Source organism: Bidens hawaiensis, unplaced genomic scaffold (genome assembly GCF_021521415.1).
Source record: "Bidens hawaiensis isolate Kalapana, Puna unplaced genomic scaffold, B.hawaiensis_p1.1 tig00038691_1, whole genome shotgun sequence".
Lineage (NCBI taxonomy): Eukaryota > Viridiplantae > Streptophyta > Magnoliopsida > Asterales > Asteraceae > Bidens > Bidens hawaiensis.
Window position 1 is genome coordinate 112,014 of NW_027496809.1, and position 17,382 is coordinate 129,395.

The following is a 17,382-nucleotide window of genomic DNA, read 5'->3' on the forward strand; positions in this document are numbered from 1 at the left end:
ATTCTGGGTGTATTGGGTCTCTTTTTTTATTGGGTTACTCAAACAATTCATCTGGGTGTATTGAGTCTCTTTTTTTTATTGGGTTACTCAAACAATTCATCTGTATTTGTTGATCGTTAAAAAAATGGTTTTAATCACTATTAGATAATTATATAATAATAAAAACATATATGTATATAAAAATTCACGTGTACCAGTATACTGACAATTCATTAGAACTTCAAGGACGCTTGTGCAACATTGATGAGCGTAATTATGCTTTAAATCATCGAATAATAAAAGCACACGTGTCCAGGTATCCTGACACAAAACCAACGTAACCACGTAGACCGAATACCCACACAGCACGTGACCCGTTTCCAATAATTGGATAATCCATCCCACGTCAGCATCCATCTGTCCTATTATCCACGTAAGGAAACCTCTCTAATCCACCGTTTCTGTATAAATAAAAAACCTCTCAACTGACTCCATTATTTTCAATTTCAATCAAACCCCAAAATACATAAATTAAAATTAAAAAACCAACTACTTCTTTCTCAACTCCGGCCACCACAAACTCGCCGGAAAATGAACATTCCGGCCAAATTCTACTACTCTAAACCACTTCCGAATGCCGGAGTACCCGTTCATCGCCGTCACATTCCCCATGAAAAACACTAGTACAACTTATCTATTTCAAATTCCACAAGTTATCCGTTTATAATATAACCCTGACGAAAGGTATCCATTTTGTTTCCTTCAAACTAATTAATTCTCCTGATCCGGCGATCTCAACACGTAACATAGTGATCACGTATAGTTTAATAATATAAAAACCGAATAAGTTGATTAGTTATGCACTTCCAGATGAAGATTCAACCTATAGACAACCAGAATTATGAAGAATCAGTGAATTATGAGACCGCACCGACGGTTAAGCCGGTGTTGAAGTCTCGGTTGAAGCGGCTGTTTGATCGGCAGTTTCCGAGTGTTCTGAAGAACAATTCGGAGACAAATGGAGCTGGTGAAGTTAGAGAGACGGAATTCGAGCCTAGCTCGGTTTGTTTGGCTAAAATGGTGCAGAATTTCATCGAGGACTCGGCTCTGAGAAGCCGAAATGTGGTCGAAATCGTTGTAATTGTTTCAATGGAAACATTAATGACATCTCCGATGATGAGTTTGATCCTTCCGCTGCTGGATTCTTCGGTGATTCTTCGAAACACTCAAGGTAAATTATATTTAATCCACGTACTCTAAATTCATTAATACATCAGATTACAATACAGAGCAGGTAAGCGAGCAACAACGTAACTAATATAAGTAAATACATCAAAGTTTGTTTTGTTTTAAATTTCTAATAGTGTAAACAATGCATTCTTGTAGAGTTTGACGCCTTGCTGTACCGTAATTCAGAGAAATCTGTTAGCAGACGTATCGAAAATCGTTGATATGTACAAAACAAGTATTCGAAAAGACGAATTGAGGAAATCGTTGCTGAACAATTACAAACAATCGGTTACGATGCGTCAGTTTATAAATCACGGTGGGAGAAATCATCATCTTATCCAGCCGGTACTCAATTACTCTTATTAATCTCTCAAACATGTTCATTACTAATTAATTCTAATAATTAATAATTTAATTTTAATTATGGATTGTAGGTGAATATGAGTACCTAGATGTGATAAGTGAAGGCGGAGGAGACAGAAGAATATTAATTGACATAGACTTTAGATCTGAGTTGGAGATAGCTCGACCTACCGGAAACTACAAAGAAATCCTTCAATCTCTGCCGTCGATCTTCGTCGGCGACGCCGATCGTCTGCAACAGATTCTGTTAATCGTTTCTGAAGCGGCGAAACTGAACTTGAAGAAGAAAGGAATGCACGTTCCGCCATGGCGGAAGTACGAGTACATGAGATCCAAATGGCTATCGGCGCACGTTAGAACTCCACCGTCACCGAAATTATTACTACCTCCGCCGCCTCCGACTCCGCCTCCAACACCAGACGCGAGCACGGCGTCGAAGCAGGTTTTTTCTGAATTCGCCGGCGAACTGCCGGAATTCGAGCCGGAGAGTGGAGTTTTTGAGCTAGAGGAAACGACGCCGTTGCAGTCGACGGTGACGGTTAGGAAGTCCGGTGACGGTTTTGAATTTTCGTCGGCGGGAACATGGCAACTGCCGGCGATAAAAGCGAGGGGAAGTAAATCAGTGGTGACTGGATTAGCTTCTCTTTCTAAATAATTAATTTTGTTAATTAGTTCATTTTTTTTGTTTTTTGTTTTTGCTGAGTACAAGAAAACAAAAATTATATATATAAAAATAACACGTAACTCTCTCATCTTAATTTCTTGATTGGCTTAAGAACCGGTTTTTATATAAACCAGTGTTTTCATCGAGCTAGGTTGCCTGTAAAACCCGGATGGTGGTAAAACCGTGTTGTCGGTCCTGGACGTTGAGGTAGTATGTCAACACGAAGTCGGTTTCAGTTACGTGCGTTTTGGTATCAAAACTAAAATAAAAAATATAAAAAATGAGGCGGACAAATGGGTAGCGTCGGTCGGTAAAACTCGGGCGTTGGTAAACCTGAGGGTTGTCAATCCCAAGCGTTGAGACTGTGAGTCTACGCAAATTTGATTGATCTTTGTCACGTTTGTTACACTAGCTAGGTGCCCCCGCGATGCGGCGGCGTATGCGTAAACGCAACCGGTGTTAGTATGTTTGTAACCTTGCAACGGTATATATGTAACCCGAAGGTGATATGCATTTAATGTGGCTTCGGACGTGTAACCAGTGCCAGCAAGCACGCCACATAATGCTTATACGCAAGCAACCCGGTATGTATAAACAATGTCATCCAGGTAACTGATGCTTGAACGCGCGTAACTTGTGGCGACAAGCAACAAGTAAAGACGAAATGCACAGTAATTTCAAAACCCAGTCCGTTTTGACGGACCTGTTCCGACGCGAAAACGTTTTAACCCGAAGACCGTTTTGACATGAACCCTTTCGATCTAAACTCATCCCGACATGAACTAAATTAACCCTTTTTGTATTAACATGTTCCGACCTTACCACGTTCCAACACCATTAGCCGAACTTGACCGACCAGTTGTCGGTAATAACTGATCACGTAACATGTTAGTTTTTTAAAAATTAATAAACTATAGCAATACTATACTCAAATTAAAGAGAACAAAATGCTCGTTTTTATGGTGTAACTTTTTAGAAAACATATTAACGTGTGAAAAAGTTACGATCGTTAAAAATCGTGGGATAGGTGGTTTATAATTAGGGGGAATGTGTAACTATTTAATATATTAACAAAACTTGATTAAAGTTGAAGGACCATCATTGTGTATTATTTTGGAATAAGCTAAGACTATTTTACCCTCATATGCGTTGTTAGTTGTACTATATACAATAAGAATGATACCTTTTAAAATTTAAGAGGTCTCTCACTCATATATTATATATAGTATAAATATAAATAAATTGTTGTAAATTAAAGAGTGAAGTAACAAATTGTAATTGTATGGTTAAAATAAAGAACTAATGACATGGTTGCTTCATTCATGTGGTACATTCGTACTGTCACACCCTGACTTTGGGTCTAGGCGTGTGACCAATAGTTGGTACATATTTTGTAAATATATCAGAGTTTATGGGTTAATTTAGCGGAAGACTTTAGGTTGAATTTAATATAATATTAATTTACATTGAAAATTTACTTGGGAATTAAATACCCAAGTATCGGTTTACAAAATATATGTTTCATAATACAAGGATTTTATATCAAAAACAGATCCATCACGTAACGCGCTTTTATCTTCATATAGACTCCAATCCTTGCCATTGCTACGTATGCTTAATTACCTGCAATGGGTTGAAAAAATACGTCAGCTATATGCTGGTGAACACGTATGACTTTATAAAACATTTGAATGACCGTTACAATACAATTATAGTTTTATGTACACTCAGTAGAAGTATTGCTACTTCTGGGCTTTGTACCACAACCCTACACACACACAAGAGTTCCTCGAGCCATGTAGCCCCTGCATGGAGAACTTGGTTATGACCGTTAGCTCGCGGCCACGTAGCCTTTGACTGATTAGGCTAAACAGTTATGTATGGATCCAGACACATGTGTAATCAGTCTGAGTTGCTTTTATTTTCTATCTTGTATTATAACGTTTTAGAGATTATATAGTCTCATGTAAACGTTGACTGACTCGTTAAGACAAACACCCGTTCATCTTACCGAGTATAAATATGTTTTGACTAATTGAAAAAGGTTAACGTATTCACCTGTACCGTCGGTGTTATAAACCTTGACTGATTGATTGAGATTGTTATTTAACCTATACATAAATAGGTTTGTATGAATGTTTTGAATGGTGTTTCTTGATTAAGCTATGATTGCTAAGCTTAACCTTGAAATCATTTATCTTTGATTGTAAATGAAAACACTTAGTTTTATGTGACGTTTGATATAGCATGCTTTGGCTTAATAGGTTATAACACGTTAGTAAGTTTCTCCATGTAAGTAAACGGGTCCCTCGGTTGATTGGGATTTGTACGAATTACTTTCATTAGGCAAGAAACTTACTACTAATGATATCCCCCTTACAGTTTACTACATGCCCGTCAAAATATATTGTTTGTTAACATTACTAGGCTATGAAGTAACGTTTATGAAAACTCGTTTATGAATGATTATCGAATGATTATAAAATACTTTCAAGGTTAAAGACCTTAGCCTCGATTGATTGTCTAAGCTATAATTTAAATAACTCAAACATAATTCCTACCTTAGATTGGATACTTAGAATGATAATAAGAAAAAGGCAGGATCTTGATCAACTCGCTTAAGTGATTGATAGCTTGATTATAACTTCGTTACTTGCACAAAATACGAGAAAATGGCACGTCGGCTCGTCACGGCAATCGGACACGCTTCCCCAGGTTAAGTGTGTGTAAATGGAGGTGTGTTTGGGATGAATGAGGCTCAATCCCGTAGCCCTCTATTTATAGGCAGAAACTGGTACCCATCGGGATACACGATGGATTTCTTCTTTGCCTGTCGCGTATCGCGACGCCGCAATATGACACCGCCTTATCTGCTCGTGACACATGGCCTGTCATATCGTGCCACGTGTTGACACGTGGTTGGACACGTGTCCACAGTTACTTAACCTAGTCATCGCGCTACGCGATGGTCCATTGGGTTGAGCCATCGCGTATCGCTACGCCGTCCAAATCTGGGTCAATGTGCAAGTCCATAGCGCTACGCAATGGGCTTTATGCCTAAGCCATCGCGTATCGCGATGAATGAATACTTCAGATTTTGTTAAATTTAGTCTCTACATTCTATAAGTTAGTATAATTGGCCAAAACTTATAGGGTTAAAGACGCGGTGTTACACGTATTATAGCTTTGAGAAAAAAAAAATTCAAAAAATTACATGTTTAGTCTAATCCATTTGAAGCATGCAACGTCAATTGCATTCGCTTTGAAGTCAGATGCCACAAATTCGTAAGCCAAATGGTATAGATATTTTTTTCTCCGACGAGTGGCATGCCCTGAACCCATGGGGTCTTAAAAGTTAGGTTTACACATGCAACATAATTATCAAACAAAGAAAATTTATTCACTAGGAGGGAAAACATAAAATCTGTGTACCCGGAAGTACCATATCAATACATATTCATAATGAAAAAGTTTGAATAAAAACATTCATATTAAAACTTCATACTTCAATCATTACACACATTCTCATGCTCGTATACACACCAACCCAAGAACATTCTAAAAGAGAACCTAAAATCCATCCGGTATGTGCACATCTATAGTTATCAATAACCTTCTCTACTTGAACCTTTGAACGACCGTACATGATCACATATATTAAGAGCGCGTTCGTTTCACGGAATGGAATGAAACTGGAATTGGAATTTGCATAGGATTGGAATTTGAAGAAATTGGATTTGGAATCTGAACATTCAAATAGGAATTGAAATTGGGGGGAATTGGAATCCAAATACATTCTTATTGTGTTCGTTTAACAAATGAATAGGAATCACAGAGGTTTTTTTAACAATAATAACGGCGAAAACATTTTAGTTTTTTTAGATTTTTTGTTTTTTATTTATATTTTGAGTTATGATTTTTTTATTATTTGAATTTTTTATGGGTTTCCTATTAAGATTAAAAACCCCTAAAAAATAATAATAAAAAATTAATAACTCAAAATATAAATTACAAACAAAAATTCTAAAAAAGCTAAAATGTTTTATTCGTTGTCATCGTTAAAAAAAAAAAAAAAAAAAAAAAAAACTCGAGATAAGATTCCAATGAATTTTCTTAAATTCTTTCACATTTCGGAAGGATTTGAAATCCCTCTATTTAAAGGAATTTGAGGGAATTGAATTCCAATTCCAATTCTTTGAACCGAACACATCAAAATGGAATTAAGATTCCAATTCTAACTAAATGAGCGCGCCATGTCATGGGATTTTAATTTCAATTCCTTTGAATTCCCACGAATTTTGTGAAACGAACACACCCTAATTATTGGGGGACTAAATATAGAAATCATAACCTTTTGAGAATTTTATTAGCAAGTGTTAATTGAAGGACCATATAAGACTAAAAACTAACTTTAATCTTGTGACATGGTTTATAATGCTGTTATATGACAAAGGTGTGTATGTGGGAGTTGTGTATATTCGCCCAGAGAGAAGGGCAGGAAGAAGGTCACAATTTTGAGCTCTTGAAATAAACCTAACGTATTTTTCTTTTATTTTACAAACTGGTAAAGAATTTAAGAAATTTGTTCCAATAGACAAGACATGTTTATATACATGAAATTTATATGATGGGAATTAAAAAAGTGTGACAAACATGAACTTGACTAAACAGGTCATCGATTTGTATACCCTATCTGTTTTTATTTGATCACTTGGTTTAAGGATTTCTCAATCTATACAAAATAGTTAAGTCTATGATCTATGATTGAATTGATAAAAAAACGAATTGGATTGGAAGATTTTGGACTACGTAACCTTTTATATTTTACTTTGGTCTTTAATTGTTTTAGGTTAGACTATCTACATGATTGAGTTTTGCTTAAATATATAAAGGGGAGTCGGTTTTTAAATTTTAACCATTGTTAGGTTATCGTTCTATATGTTGATGACATTTTATGTATTTTTTTTTATTTTTTTTATTTTTTTTTGTGTTATAGATGTCAGATATGCCCAAAGCATGAAGGCAAACTATTTCGTACTTAGTATCTTGCTAACTAAAAGAATTAACATATCCTACTAAATATCTAATTAAGAATATAACAACACCCCTTTGAAAAAATTAAGTTTAAAAATGTAAATGTGTAATTAAGTAAATTCTTTTCAAGGTTATAAACATAGGTTAAAAAATGACTAAGTGGCTCAAAGGTTACGTCACTAGGCTTATGACAGTAACTAATGGGGTTCTTGGCCTATTGACGAAGATAAATGCATTAAAACACTATAAAATAAGACATTCTTAAGTTTAAGTCTTGAAAATAAAAAAAATTGTTGTTTAATAAAGTATATAAACGTAGGGTCAACTGAAATTGAAAAGGACACATGTTGGGTTGCTTTCGATTAATTATTTTAGTTATTTTATATATTTCAAATTTCACCCTTTAAAATATAGAGGCAGTGGGCCTATTTACATTGCAAATAATAAAAGCATTTCTCAAAAGTTTGACAATAATAATCCCTTCGAAAGCACCCTTCCTCCAACTCTCATATTATTATAAGTTTTCCTGATATAAAATATAATTAAATTTGATTATATAACCTATTAAATTGATTTTATATAAGGACTATATTTAATAATAACCACCTAAAAGTATAAAACAAAATATAGTGTATTATAATAATAAAATCATCAAAAAGTATAAAACAAAGATAAGGTGTAGCGTAACTAAGCAGATAGAGGGTCGTGTGACACGTAGTGTTGCAATCAACAACTGCTAATTTTACAAAAAATAGTGTAGTAAAAAAATGCTCCATAACTCAATTTCAATTATTACACAATCATTACTTCTTGATTTTCTTAATATAAATATAAAATAAAAATAAAAAAATGATTGGACAATCTCCCACTCACACTCCATTGTATATACAACGAGAGCCTCCAAAGCGAGACAGAAAACGAGGGTGGGGGCGGTGTTAACTTCGTTGCGGGCTGCATTTCTGGAGGAAAACGCTACCACTACGTGTAATCTAAATGGCTTTTAGTTTTTTGATTTTCTAAAATATGCACTTTTGTATATCAATGTTATTTATGAACTCTCTTTATCAATTTGCTTGAATACAAATTAACAACTTTTATGAACATAAAACATCTCCTAAAAGAGACAACATCCGAAATTCTCAAAACTAATCAATCATTACATATTTACATGACATAACTTCACGAAATTCTTTTAAATGCATTCTCTTTTTAGTGAACTTCTTTTAGGGCGGACGGGGCGGGTGCGTGGTGGCCTCCCCGTCACGCGTGATGAGAAAACCCACACCGCCGCCGCTCCCAGGGTCACGCGAAAATGGGTATTTTGCGTGATGGCCATCACGCTTGGTGGGGGTGATTTCGAAGAAGGAATGTAGCCGTTGGGTGGGGATCTACCCGTTGGAGGGGGGGGGGGGGTTTAAATTAAAAAAAAAAACAATATAAAACCAAAACAAAAACATAACCAAATCCAAATCAAAACCAAATCCAACTCAAAAACACTCTCAAACTTCCCCTTCATTTACAACAAAAAAATATGGAATTTTTGAAACACTCGATGCCCTTAGACACCGATAGCTCTTCGTCTTCGGAGGATGACATTCTCGAATGGTTCCCGTTGCTATACAAAGAACTTGAAGGTCCGAGCCGTCCAAAGAAAAAGGTGGTGGTGGAGCGTGATCGTATACATGCCCACAACGTGCTAATGAACGACTATTTTGTAGAGGAGCCGAAGTACAACGACTAGATTGGGTACTGGATCCTCCGACTTATGTCCCGTTCCCGATGATATCCAATTAGACTTGTGGGATGAAGATATTCATCATCGGTTGAGATGGAATCTTGTTGCGCATATAGGTTCTTTAGGTTTGGAATTTCCGGATTCAGACGAGGAGTAGACGTTCGTTGTAACTTTTATTTTTTATTTCTAAATTTTAAGTTGAATTATGTTCTATTAAACTATTGTTTTTATTTTTAAGTTCTATTAAATATTGTTTTAATTTTTAAAGTTATAAAAAATTCCATCACACACCATCACACTACACCACCACCCATAGTAAAAAACCATCACATGTAATGAAATTTGGGTTGGTGATGTGATACAATATAATTGGGTGGGGTGTGTGATAAGTGATCACACCACATCCACCACCCCTCCCCCCCCCCCCCCCCCTATATCACTTTCCCCTTTTTTCACAAAATTCTTTTGATATATGATATACCTTAATCTTTATTTACTTTTTCTCGAATACTTTTTCATGAAATTCTTTTCACTTTTTTTTTTCTTTTCCGTGAACCTAAATAGTTTTTTGAAATTCTCTTTATACTTTTTTCCTTTGCAGTAACATAATTTCATGAAAGATTCCTTTGGAGGCAGAATTTAACTTTCACCAATTGAAAGTACATTCCGTGAAAATCTCACATTGTCTCGTCTACCTAGAGGCGGACCCACTAAAAGTCTAACGACTTCACGTAAACCCATTGATTTTTAAATTTCACGTACAAGTGATATATGATTCTGAGTGAACCGATAAGTATTTAAGGAGCAAATCCAAAGTAAAAAAAGTTCAAGCTTGTTGTCCTGGTAAATCCCTTGTCTCTTAAACCTGGCTTATCCTAAGGTTTTGAGTCAGAATCTTGTTAAACCTTAATCTTTGTAATTATTTTTTTTAATAATAAACCATCGTTGTTAGTTTTTGTTTTTGTTTTTTTGATAAACCATCTAAACCCACCCGCCATTCACGCATCGGTACGCCTGCCTCCAGCCTCTCTGCCCGAATACCCTCCAACAATTTCCTCATCACGCCGTCCGGTGGGCATTGTTTAGCAATCATGATTCTAAATTTCTAATGCAAGCATTTTTTTTTATATATTATTACTATTATTTCTGTTTGTGACATACAAGAGTGTTCTCATACAAGAACCTTTTTAACAGATGAAGATTATGATTGTCTCATCACTTTACATCTCATTTGTGTACTTCAATTGGTGCAAATTATGGGTTTTGTTATTTCTAGTTAGCCTATAAAACAATAATTTATTGTCTTGTGTTTATCTTGCTAACTAGGTTATGATTGTTGGTGATATCGGCAAAGAATAAGCTCCGGAAATCCATGGTTGTTGATTTTAGAACCGGTAAAAGCATATGAAGCACGGTTCGTACCAGCAAGCGGCATGTTTATAAAAAAAACTTAGGTTAGCAACAACTTCATTACAAATTTATATTATAGAACTGATAATATGTTAGATTTTTTGAGAAATGCACGAGGCATTGTAAGTGAAAGATAATCAAAGTAGACCGAGACAGTGATGGACCCAGATTTGTTCTTCGACCCAACCAGACTAAAAAAATTAACGTTTGGTTATGCTAAAATTGATTGCAGAAAAAGGTAACCCTGTAAAAAAAAATCCACAAGTCCACCATTACGTCTACCTAAAGTATAAATATATTAGTTCCAAAAGTAATTTCATCGTTTGTGACCTAATGAAAAGTATCCTATTTGGCCAAAATAAAAAGCCGTGAACTAATTATGAACAAACTAAACAAATTGATTGGTATAAAATATCAGATGTTACATCTATATCAAAATTTTAATTTAGACAATCCATGAGCACCCCGCTTATGTTGAGTACTCGGCGAGATATCTCCGAGTACTCCCTGAGTTATTGACTAAGGTCAAGTACTCGCAACTCTTCAAGTAGTTGGTTAAGTTGACAACGTCTAACGAATTTTGCAATCAATAACTTCTACAATACTAGTAAATTTTCGAAAGGGTGAAGTTTATTTGAATATTTGACCTTAGTGGCGTTTTCATTTATTTGACTTTTGTTTATTATATAGTACTTCTTGGATCTTGTTTTTTATTTGTTGTGCAAGTTATTTTATAGTTTTTACTAGGATGCTGACCGTTAAAACAAACATGATTATTAAATTGGTAGGGTTTTTTTTTTCAACACTTTCATTGAAAATACATAATTCTTTTTTACTTAATAATAGTAATAATTACTTATACTGGAAAATAATCATGTATCCAAATTTCAAATGTCTATTTAGCATTATAAAATATAGGATGCAACGATTGGAAAACAAAAATAAATGTAGATAAATTAAAAAATTTCAATTAATTGCGTACAAGTAACTTAATAATAAAGCATATCTTGTTTCAATTTATATGACTGCAATTTCGGACTATATCATCAGGTCCCGGATTGATAATCAAACACAAAGTATACGAATAACTTGTATTTATATTAATCACAAAATCTAACTCAAAAACTGATTACAACTCTCAAACTTTAACTTGGTTTGACTTTAGATGAACCCTGACTCGATTATATCATTTCACACATTCTATAATATCTAACCATGATTTGGTTTATATAGACTGACCTAATTTGCTAGACAAAACATTACTTATTATAATTAAATAACAATTTGAAAACATGCTGTAATTAAGAAACATAACTAACTATGACCGACTTGTCAATATTAGTTCATCAAGTTCACTGACTTATGACTTGGAATCTGAAATTATGTCCAACATATCATTCCACCTCTTGATTTTACTTTCTTCTAAGTAACATTAATGCTTCATTTTATTTATAGCATCACAATCTTTATGTAATTCATTATTAACAACCATAACCTTGACCATTGGACGTTCATAACACGAGTCACTTTAACTTGTTGGAAATTTCGGTAAGGATTTGGTATGTTGTGGTGTCGACTCACGGGAACGAAAGTGTTGATAGTGTCATTGTGCAAGAACCCAGTGACAGCACAAATGATACACTACATAGAATATACATACTCTATTTAGAACAGAAATATATTATATAACATTTTTTGACTTAACTTGATTCATTTTTGTTACAAGAATATACTATTAGGTTAGAATTATTGGTATATAATTATTTACACCACCTAATTCATTAACTTTAAGTGGGTCTTTACTTTTTACATCACACTTTCCTTTTTCCTATGTCCCTTTTATTTTGTGATGTTTTTCAGGAATCTATCAATCAAAATAACTTTCTTTATCTACTTGCCTTTTCTTTTTCTTTTTAAATGTTTTTCACTTAATATCACTTAGCATATAGTTTAGCAGGTAAGGCCATGGGGTATACTCTAACTCATCTTAATTCGGCATAAGTTACACATCATCATTTTTTTCTCTTTCACTTTATGCTATCCAAATGAAATGGTTTAACCCATTTAACACATACTCCCTCCGTCCCATTATAAATGTCCTAGTTTGAATTTTCAAGTCTTTCTTTTGCAACTTTGACCGTAAATATTTTTTGTTCGTGCCATATAATATTTGATGAAAATTATATCAATGTAAAATACATTTAAAACCCAATCCATTCATATATTTTACATCAAATATTATATAACACAAACAAAAATATTGTCGGTCAATGTTAAACAAGAAAGACTTGAAAATTCAAACTAAGACACTTATAATGAGACGGAGGTAGTAATTAATATAACAAATCAATTAGTAATTAATACATATTGTTTCTTTTAACCGTTAAAAGCATAACCCATGGGCCTTTTTAACACATATAACACAAGTGAGGAGTAGTTTAATCCATCTTTAAAGTGTCATGTCACTTTAACCTATGTAGAGGTTAGAGTATACCCCATGGCCTAAAATCTAAGAAATGGGCTTAGCAATTAGTGATAATGTACTTATAGTCGGCTCGAACCTTAAAGATGAATAGTTACAACGCTTTATAACATAGTGCATATTTATATTGCAACATATTTCTTTGAGTTTCTATTTAAGTTATTGTTAAGTAACTGGTCTTAATGAACAAGACTATGATAACAAAATCTCAAACACAAAACATCGAAAGGAACAGACAAGCCTAAACTCAACAAGTTTAATGTACCAACCATTGGCGGACCTAAAAACACTAGGGTATTATAACAAACCATAAAATAAAAAGTAAAGGAAATAAAAGAAGGAAAATTCCATCCCACATTGGTGGAGGAAAGAAAAGGAGAGGATTCCACTATGGTATAAATAGGATTGCAAGTCTTTGTCTCACATCGCTAGATTATAAAACTAGTGAGCTCTTTATAAGAAAGAAAATTCATATGTTAATGTTCTTATAAGACATATCACACCCAGTGGTCCTAGCGGAGGGTGCGAAGCACCCAAACGCGCACGGGCGCAATGTGGCGCTTAGATGGCGCACTTTGCGATATGCAATGATCTATCAAGGTAACCCATCGCGTATCGCGACGTGGAGGTTACACAGACGGGACACGTCGCCTACCACGTGGCAGCCCTAGGGCTGATTAGGCAAGGCTATAAGATTCTCCGCGATACGCGACACCCTTTGCCTATGGCCATCGCGTATCGCGACAGGGTCCAAAATCAGTTATAAATAGAAAGCAAACGGGACATTCACAATTCGCTCAAACTTTTCTTTCTCTTTGAAATTTCACACATTATATATTAATACATATTAAGAGTATAATACCCGAGTCGTAACGATACCCTATCCGATCGAAAGAAATATACACGAATCCAAAAGCTATGACTGTTAAGGTATGACATTGTGTCATCGTGTAAAGTTTCTACTCTCGTGATTATCGTTATGATTATTGGTTTTATACTAATCTAGGTATACTACATTGTGTTTATTCTAGGTGCTTAATACCAAGAGGCGTTCTTTAATTATAAACTTACAAGGTGAGACATTCGATTTTTTATACAACTCACATTTGCGTGAGACAACTATTTTTCCGACACTGTCATGGTGATTTCAAAACCTACAAAACCCATGATAGATTGTCTAAATATTTTCAAAAGTATTTACAAAGTATTTAAAATACATTACAGTGATTAAGTCTCTGTAGACTTACGGGATGGTTACTATCGGTATTGTGGGGTTTTGTATACAAGGCTTACCTACTGGGCTATTACACGTTATTTATTGGACAAGTGTTAGCCAATAAGTAATATGACCACAGTCATAGATACGGTCGAGTGACAAATACCTTTCGGTAATTTGTAAGCAGGCAGATGTAAAAACATCTTAATGTTGTAACTGTAAAATGTGTCATTTACAAATAAATGTACTCACCATTATTTCTTGCTGATCAAATATTTTAAACATGTTTAAGGTGACTTGTTAAAAACAAAGGAATGATGCATGCGGGCTTCCAGCTTAAATAAGTGGCTTGTCACAAGAATAAAGAAACGTGTTTTGTAAATTAGGGTTTAACCCTATAAAACTTATGTTTGTATCAAAAGGGATTAAATTCCCGGTTTATCATAATAATAAACATCGTGTTTTTATAACTCTGATCATTTTTCCTAACTACGGTTCTGATGAAATTTTCCGCTGCAAAATAATTTAATAAGCACCGATACCACCAATCAATGTTCACGGCTTCCCTCCCAGGATATAGGAGTCGAGGGCTGTGACAGGTATGTCCCTAGTACTGTAACATCCCGAAATTTCTAAAGTAATATTTAATATATTATTTGTCGGGTGAAATAAACGAGTTAGTGGAACGATAATAATAATAGCAAAATATGAAGACTTAGTAGGATAGTTAGATGGGATTAGATAGGGACCAAAAAGGAAATATGGGCCTTCGGTCCATGGGCTTAAGGGAGTATAAATACCCCCTGAAACCTCAATCATTTCCATTCCATCCATTTATCCATCCTAATCTCTACACACCCCAAAACACACAACCCGAACCAAGATCCAAAGGCGAGGACTCGAGCTCGTTGGTGCTAGATCGTCGTGACGAACCAAAGCAACAAAACCAGCTTGTGTTTGTAGTTCGACTCATTTACGGTACGTTTATATCGAGAACTTGTTCGTTTAGGTTTGGATTAGTATAGAAATGATAGATCTGTGTTTGTATGGTAAAAACGAATCCTACGAAGCTAAACTTACTGAAAATGGTTAAGATTTGATGGGTTAATCGATTGATAAAAGAACCCGTAACCTATATGCCTAAATCGCACCCCTTAAACATCGATGTTAGGTCGATTTGATGGTTGGGGTTTGTAGGCGCTGGTCAGACGATCCCGTGGATACCTAAATCGAGTTATTTGGTTAAGAAACGAAGATAACTAAGGACGAACAGTAGCTGTAGCCGAAAACTTCGCCTGCAAGCTAAGTTCGCCTGATGAACTTCGCCTGCAAAGCTAAGTTCGCCTGATGACAACTTCGCCTAAAGCTAAGTTCGCCTAAGGTTTAACTTCGCCTAAAGCTAAGTTCGCATAAGGTTTAACTTCGCCTAAAGCTAAGTTCGCCTGATGACAACTTCGCCTGCAAAGCTAAGTTCGCCTAAGGTTTAACTTCGCCTAAAGCTAAGTTCGCCTAAGGTTTAACTTCGCCTAAAGCTAAGTTCGCCTGATGACAACTTCGCCTGCAAAGCTAAGTTCGCCTAAGGTTTAACTTCGCCTAAAGCTAAGTTCGCCTGATGACTGCCCCCGGACCCCCGTTCGTTGTGGGTAGTAATTAAGATTAGAAAGATGATATAAGTAGTGATAGTTAATTGATATGTATACTTGTTATACAGTCAGCCGTGCACAACTGAGGAAAAGGATTACGATTAACGGTGAACGTAACCGTGTTCAGGTGAGTTTCTAATATTCGAGGTATGAGGGTACCGAGCCCTAATAATACTCGAGGTATGATGTATGGTTGTATGGTAATGAAGAGGGAATCGAACCCTACTAATATTCGAGAACTAGGGAACCGAACCCTACTAATATTCGAGGAAATAGGGACCAGACCCTTATAATATCTGTGATGTTAGGGACCAGACCCTTATAATATCTGTGATGTTAGGGACCAGACCCTTATAATATCTATGAGGTTATAGGGCGAAAGGCTCTTTAAAACGTATGATTATGTATGTAAAGAAAGTATGAAGGTAAGAATGAAAGTATATGCAATTATGTGTGTATGAAAGAAAGTTAAGAGGTTAAGTATGAAATGTAAAAAAGTATTGTATGATTATGTGATTAACTAGAACTCACTCAGCGTAGCTGACTTTTAGTATGCACGCAGGTGAGTAGGATGAGGCAGCTCGCTTGAGGAGACACGTGGCACCGAATAAGAGGCTGGCATCGGAAGACTCAAGACGTTTAAGTTTAATGTTTCGTTAATTTTGAAAGACAAAATGATGTTTTAAGACAAGACGTGTTTTGTTATGAAATGTTTTATGAAAGCTTTTATATTCCGCGAATGTTTTAATTAACTCTGATATTTAGAACTGCGTTTATGAGTAAATCCAATACGAAAGTAGGGCTACCGGTAATGGGGCCTTACAAGTACCAACTTAGTAGACATGTGATTAGAGCTGCCAAGTGTGATGCCAATGTAGTTCTTATTAACGACATTCTTGACCAAAGGCAATAAGAGTCAATAGGTTGAGAACTTTTGATACCCGTAATGCCAATCACTTTTAAATACTCAGCAACCAGTTGAATTAAACCCACAACGGTAGTCAAGAATGTTAACTTGAGTTAGTAGTTAATCAATGTGCCCTTGTCACGAACTCTTGTTTTTTTTTTCTTTTGCATTGTGTAATAACCTTATTAATATCTTGGTAATTATTTGTGAGTTAATAAGCACATAAACATAACAACTAAGGCTGAGGGGTGTGGGGGGCGCGAGAGGGGGCGCGAGTGGGGGCGCCAGCCAATAATATTGTGACGTGTGGCAGAGAGAGAAACTTGATAAGATGGGTGTTGGTAGTGGTGCTCGCGCCCCGGGCCATGGTGTGGAGGGGCGCGAGAGGGGGCGCGAGCGGTTTTTTTTTTATTTTTTTATAAATGTATTAAAAAAACGTATTATTAAAAAAACTCATAAATTATTTAAAAAAACACACATTAATTAAAAAAACACATTAATATCTAAAAAAAAAATTAAAGTACTAAAAAAAAACATTATTCTTATTCTTCGGCTTGGTCTTCTTCGATCAACCTCTTCTGGATACGTTCCTTTTGTTTTTCCATCAGCATTTGGTCGACCGGATTTAGGTTACTGAAGTCTCTTGTAAGGAATTCCAAATCTCTCATTCTTTTTTTTTCCTTTTTGTCATTAGAGACCACCTCCATGGTTTTGTTGAA

At 35.3% G+C, this 17,382-nt stretch overlaps 1 pseudogene across 1 annotated transcript; it reads left to right on the forward strand.

The window, feature by feature from the left end:
* The first annotated feature begins 837 nt into the window (after positions 1-837).
* Positions 838-2,271, forward strand: LOC143590615 (uncharacterized; annotated as a pseudogene). The gene is made up of 4 exons (XR_013145503.1): positions 838-1,210; positions 1,257-1,273; positions 1,366-1,554; positions 1,644-2,271. The product of XR_013145503.1 is annotated as an uncharacterized LOC143590615 (transcript).
* Positions 2,272-17,382: the final 15,111 nt, after the last annotated feature.